Source organism: Schistocerca cancellata, unplaced genomic scaffold (genome assembly GCF_023864275.1).
Source record: "Schistocerca cancellata isolate TAMUIC-IGC-003103 unplaced genomic scaffold, iqSchCanc2.1 HiC_scaffold_1127, whole genome shotgun sequence".
NCBI lineage: Eukaryota > Metazoa > Arthropoda > Insecta > Orthoptera > Acrididae > Schistocerca > Schistocerca cancellata.
Genome location: NW_026047126.1, coordinates 22,560 through 28,559, shown reverse-complemented (window position 1 = coordinate 28,559; position 6,000 = coordinate 22,560). Strand labels below are relative to the sequence as shown.

Sequence of the window (6,000 nt, the reverse complement as noted above, 5' to 3'; positions counted from 1 at the left end):
AAAATGTTAGTTTTCGGCCGCATTTGACGAAAGCGCTTCCTTCCGCAACCGCCAGTTCCTCGAGGACGGCGCGGGGAGGCGCGCCCGGCGTCCCAGCAGAGTGACGGCCGAATTGGCGGGCGCACCGCCGCGTGTGTGAGACGCACTGCTGCTCGTTGCACCCCCTGTCATTCGCTGGGCGCGTGCAGCCTTCGACACTAGCGGAGGACGCATCTTGTCCCTGGTGTTCAGCGGAGGGCCTGTGCGGGGTGCGGCAGTGTCGTGCTGGAGGGCCCACTGGTAGCGATGTGGGCTTCCTCGCCTCGCCTCGCCTCGCCTCGCCTCACACCAGGTGTCTGCGAAATTTGCAGTGCATTCGCACCATTCCTATCCCTGTCCCTGTCCCCGTCCCGACTTGTCCCGACTTTGCTCGACTGCCGCTCGCTGCCGCTCGGGTCGTGGTCCATATGACAGCGCAAGCACGACAAACGTCTGCGGGAGGAGACGAGACGAGACGAGACGAGACGACTAAGGAATAAATTCGTGGTTACAAATCAAATTTGGAACTCTAAACTCCTACACAACAATAGGCGGTGACGTATTTCAGAAGTCACCTGCCGATTCGTACTGTTTTGTCGTTTTCAAAGTCTTCTTGGCAAACTTGGTTAGCACATTCTCCCTCAAACTGAGTTAATTACTGCATTTTCGTACCATTACAGTAGTTTAAAAGGCTTAAGGAAGCATCTTTGTCACAACAGAAAGGTAGTTTGAAAATTGGGCTGGCGACATAACAAAAAAAAAAAAAACAGGAAGGGAGCCAACAGCACCCGGGTTTCCCAGGCGGTCACCCATCCAAGTACTAGCCGGGCCCGATGATGCTTAACTTCGGTGATCGGACGAGAACCGGTGTATTCATCATGGTATGGCCGTTGGCGCTCATCTAATGTAGGAGCACGGCAGAATTCGCGTTCGGCTTTTCTCCCAACACACAAAATGTTAGTTTTCGGCCGCATTTGACGAAAGCGCTTCCTTCCGCAACCGCCAGTTCCTCGAGGACGGCGCGGGGAGGCGCGCCCGGCGTCCCAGCAGAGTGACGGCCGAATTGGCGGGCGCACCGCCGCGTGTGTGAGACGCACTGCTGCTCGTTGCACCCCCTGTCATTCGCTGGGCGCGTGCAGCCTTCGACACTAGCGGAGGACGCATCTTGTCCCTGGTGTTCAGCGGAGGGCCTGTGCGGGGTGCGGCAGTGTCGTGCTGGAGGGCCCACTGGTAGCGATGTGGGCTTCCTCGCCTCGCCTCGCCTCGCCTCGCCTCACACCAGGTGTCTGCGTAATTTGCAGTGCATTCGCACCATTCCTATCCCTGTCCCTGTCCCCGTCCCGACTTGTCCCGACTTTGCTCGACTGCCGCTCGCTGCCGCTCGGGTCGTGGTCCATATGACAGCGCAAGCACGACAAACGTCTGCGGGACGAGACGAGACGAGACGAGACGAGACGACTAAGGAATAAATTCGTGGTTACAAATCAAATTTGGAACTCTAAACTCCTACACAACAATAGGCGGTGACGTATTTCAGAAGTCACCTGCCGATTCGTACTGTTTTGTCGTTTTCAAAGTCTTCTTGGCAAACTTGGTTAGCACATTCTCCCTCAAACTGAGTTAATTACTGCATTTTCGTACCATTACAGTAGTTTAAAAGGCTTAAGGAAGCATCTTTGTCACAACAGAAAGGTAGTTTGAAAATTGGGCTGGCGACATAACAAAAAAAAACAGGAAGGGAGCCAACAGCACCCGGGTTTCCCAGGCGGTCACCCATCCAAGTACTAGCCGGGCCCGATGACGCTTAACTTCGGTGATCGGACGAGAACCGGTGTATTCATCATGGTATGGCCGTTGGCGCTCATCTAAAGTAGGAGCACGGCAGAATTCGCTTTCGGCTTTTCTCCCAACACACAAAATGTTAGTTTTCGGCCGCATTTGACGAAAGCGCTTCCTTCCGCAACCGCCAGTTCCTCGAGGACGGCGCGGGGAGGCGCGCCCGGCGTCCCAGCAGAGTGACGGCCGAATTGGCGGGCGCACCGCCGCGTGTGTGAGACGCACTGCTGCTCGTTGCACCCCCTGTCATTCGCTGGGCGCGTGCAGCCTTCGACACTAGCGGAGGACGCATCTTGTCCCTGGTGTTCAGCGGAGGGCCTGTGCGGGGTGCGGCAGTGTCGTGCTGGAGGGCCCACTGGTAGCGATGTGGGCTTCCTCGCCTCGCCTCGCCTCGCCTCGCCTCACACCAGGTGTCTGCGTAATTTGCAGTGCATTCGCACCATTCCTATCCCTGTCCCTGTCCCCGTCCCGACTTGTCCCGACTTTGCTCGACTGCCGCTCGCTGCCGCTCGGGTCGTGGTCCATATGACAGCGCAAGCACGACAAACGTCTGCGGGACGAGACGAGACGAGACGAGACGAGACGACTAAGGAATAAATTCGTGGTTACAAATCAAATTTGGAACTCTAAACTCCTACACAACAATAGGCGGTGACGTATTTCAGAAGTCACCTGCCGATTCGTACTGTTTTGTCGTTTTCAAAGTCTTCTTGGCAAACTTGGTTAGCACATTCTCCCTCAAACTGAGTTAATTACTGCATTTTCGTACCATTACAGTAGTTTAAAAGGCTTAAGGAAGCATCTTTGTCACAACAGAAAGGTAGTTTGAAAATTGGGCTGGCGACATAACAAAAAAAAACAGGAAGGGAGCCAACAGCACCCGGGTTTCCCAGGCGGTCACCCATCCAAGTACTAGCCGGGCCCGATGACGCTTAACTTCGGTGATCGGACGAGAACCGGTGTATTCATCATGGTATGGCCGTTGGCGCTCATCTAAAGTAGGAGCACGGCAGAATTCGCTTTCGGCTTTTCTCCCAACACACAAAATGTTAGTTTTCGGCCGCATTTGACGAAAGCGCTTCCTTCCGCAACCGCCAGTTCCTCGAGGACGGCGCGGGGAGGCGCGCCCGGCGTCCCAGCAGAGTGACGGCCGAATTGGCGGGCGCACCGCCGCGTGTGTGAGACGCACTGCTGCTCGTTGCACCCCCTGTCATTCGCTGGGCGCGTGCAGCCTTCGACACTAGCGGAGGACGCATCTTGTCCCTGGTGTTCAGCGGAGGGCCTGTGCGGGGTGCGGCAGTGTCGTGCTGGAGGGCCCACTGGTAGCGATGTGGGCTTCCTCGCCTCGCCTCGCCTCGCCTCGCCTCACACCAGGTGTCTGCGTAATTTGCAGTGCATTCGCACCATTCCTATCCCTGTCCCTGTCCCCGTCCCGACTTGTCCCGACTTTGCTCGACTGCCGCTCGCTGCCGCTCGGGTCGTGGTCCATATGACAGCGCAAGCACGACAAACGTCTGCGGGAGGAGACGAGACGAGACGAGACGAGACGACTAAGGAATAAATTCGTGGTTACAAATCAAATTTGGAACTCTAAACTCCTACACAACAATAGGCGGTGACGTATTTCAGAAGTCACCTGCCGATTCGTACTGTTTTGTCGTTTTCAAAGTCTTCTTGGCAAACTTGGTTAGCACATTCTCCCTCAAACTGAGTTAATTACTGCATTTTCGTACCATTACAGTAGTTTAAAAGGCTTAAGGAAGCATCTTTGTCACAACAGAAAGGTAGTTTGAAAATTGGGCTGGCGACATAACAAAAAAAAAAAAAACAGGAAGGGAGCCAACAGCACCCGGGTTTCCCAGGCGGTCACCCATCCAAGTACTAGCCGGGCCCGATGATGCTTAACTTCGGTGATCGGACGAGAACCGGTGTATTCATCATGGTATGGCCGTTGGCGCTCATCTAATGTAGGAGCACGGCAGAATTCGCGTTCGGCTTTTCTCCCAACACACAAAATGTTAGTTTTCGGCCGCATTTGACGAAAGCGCTTCCTTCCGCAACCGCCAGTTCCTCGAGGACGGCGCGGGGAGGCGCGCCCGGCGTCCCAGCAGAGTGACGGCCGAATTGGCGGGCGCACCGCCGCGTGTGTGAGACGCACTGCTGCTCGTTGCACCCCCTGTCATTCGCTGGGCGCGTGCAGCCTTCGACACTAGCGGAGGACGCATCTTGTCCCTGGTGTTCAGCGGAGGGCCTGTGCGGGGTGCGGCAGTGTCGTGCTGGAGGGCCCACTGGTAGCGATGTGGGCTTCCTCGCCTCGCCTCGCCTCGCCTCGCCTCACACCAGGTGTCTGCGTAATTTGCAGTGCATTCGCACCATTCCTATCCCTGTCCCTGTCCCCGTCCCGACTTGTCCCGACTTTGCTCGACTGCCGCTCGCTGCCGCTCGGGTCGTGGTCCATATGACAGCGCAAGCACGACAAACGTCTGCGGGACGAGACGAGACGAGACGAGACGAGACGACTAAGGAATAAATTCGTGGTTACAAATCAAATTTGGAACTCTAAACTCCTACACAACAATAGGCGGTGACGTATTTCAGAAGTCACCTGCCGATTCGTACTGTTTTGTCGTTTTCAAAGTCTTCTTGGCAAACTTGGTTAGCACATTCTCCCTCAAACTGAGTTAATTACTGCATTTTCGTACCATTACAGTAGTTTAAAAGGCTTAAGGAAGCATCTTTGTCACAACAGAAAGGTAGTTTGAAAATTGGGCTGGCGACATAACAAAAAAAAACAGGAAGGGAGCCAACAGCACCCGGGTTTCCCAGGCGGTCACCCATCCAAGTACTAGCCGGGCCCGATGACGCTTAACTTCGGTGATCGGACGAGAACCGGTGTATTCATCATGGTATGGCCGTTGGCGCTCATCTAAAGTAGGAGCACGGCAGAATTCGCTTTCGGCTTTTCTCCCAACACACAAAATGTTAGTTTTCGGCCGCATTTGACGAAAGCGCTTCCTTCCGCAACCGCCAGTTCCTCGAGGACGGCGCGGGGAGGCGCGCCCGGCGTCCCAGCAGAGTGACGGCCGAATTGGCGGGCGCACCGCCGCGTGTGTGAGACGCACTGCTGCTCGTTGCACCCCCTGTCATTCGCTGGGCGCGTGCAGCCTTCGACACTAGCGGAGGACGCATCTTGTCCCTGGTGTTCAGCGGAGGGCCTGTGCGGGGTGCGGCAGTGTCGTGCTGGAGGGCCCACTGGTAGCGATGTGGGCTTCCTCGCCTCGCCTCGCCTCGCCTCGCCTCACACCAGGTGTCTGCGTAATTTGCAGTGCATTCGCACCATTCCTATCCCTGTCCCTGTCCCCGTCCCGACTTGTCCCGACTTTGCTCGACTGCCGCTCGCTGCCGCTCGGGTCGTGGTCCATATGACAGCGCAAGCACGACAAACGTCTGCGGGAGGAGACGAGACGAGACGAGACGAGACGACTAAGGAATAAATTCGTGGTTACAAATCAAATTTGGAACTCTAAACTCCTACACAACAATAGGCGGTGACGTATTTCAGAAGTCACCTGCCGATTCGTACTGTTTTGTCGTTTTCAAAGTCTTCTTGGCAAACTTGGTTAGCACATTCTCCCTCAAACTGAGTTAATTACTGCATTTTCGTACCATTACAGTAGTTTAAAAGGCTTAAGGAAGCATCTTTGTCACAACAGAAAGGTAGTTTGAAAATTGGGCTGGCGACATAACAAAAAAAAAAAAAACAGGAAGGGAGCCAACAGCACCCGGGTTTCCCAGGCGGTCACCCATCCAAGTACTAGCCGGGCCCGATGATGCTTAACTTCGGTGATCGGACGAGAACCGGTGTATTCATCATGGTATGGCCGTTGGCGCTCATCTAATGTAGGAGCACGGCAGAATTCGCGTTCGGCTTTTCTCCCAACACACAAAATGTTAGTTTTCGGCCGCATTTGACGAAAGCGCTTCCTTCCGCAACCGCCAGTTCCTCGAGGACGGCGCGGGGAGGCGCGCCCGGCGTCCCAGCAGAGTGACGGCCGAATTGGCGGGCGCACCGCCGCGTGTGTGAGACGCACTGCTGCTCGTTGCACCCCCTGTCATTCGCTGGGCGCGTGCAGCCTTCGACACTAG

At 55.5% G+C, this 6,000-nt stretch overlaps 6 non-coding genes across 6 annotated transcripts; all 6 read right to left on the bottom strand.

Annotated features, from left to right (window-relative positions):
- Window positions 1–794: 794 nt before the first annotated feature.
- On the bottom strand, window positions 795–913 carry LOC126159256 (5S ribosomal RNA). The gene has a single exon (XR_007534170.1). It is a non-coding gene; the product is annotated as a 5S ribosomal RNA (ribosomal RNA).
- An 845-nt stretch (window positions 914–1,758) lies between these two features.
- LOC126159279 (5S ribosomal RNA) lies at window positions 1,759–1,877 on the bottom strand. Its single transcript, XR_007534191.1, has one exon. It is a non-coding gene; the product is annotated as a 5S ribosomal RNA (ribosomal RNA).
- An 845-nt stretch (window positions 1,878–2,722) lies between these two features.
- LOC126159278 (5S ribosomal RNA) lies at window positions 2,723–2,841 on the bottom strand. The gene has a single exon (XR_007534190.1). It is a non-coding gene; the product is annotated as a 5S ribosomal RNA (ribosomal RNA).
- An 850-nt stretch (window positions 2,842–3,691) lies between these two features.
- On the bottom strand, window positions 3,692–3,810 carry LOC126159255 (5S ribosomal RNA). The gene has a single exon (XR_007534169.1). It is a non-coding gene; the product is annotated as a 5S ribosomal RNA (ribosomal RNA).
- An 845-nt stretch (window positions 3,811–4,655) lies between these two features.
- Window positions 4,656–4,774, bottom strand: LOC126159277 (5S ribosomal RNA). Its single transcript, XR_007534189.1, has one exon. It is a non-coding gene; the product is annotated as a 5S ribosomal RNA (ribosomal RNA).
- An 850-nt stretch (window positions 4,775–5,624) lies between these two features.
- On the bottom strand, window positions 5,625–5,743 carry LOC126159253 (5S ribosomal RNA). The gene has a single exon (XR_007534168.1). It is a non-coding gene; the product is annotated as a 5S ribosomal RNA (ribosomal RNA).
- Window positions 5,744–6,000: the final 257 nt, after the last annotated feature.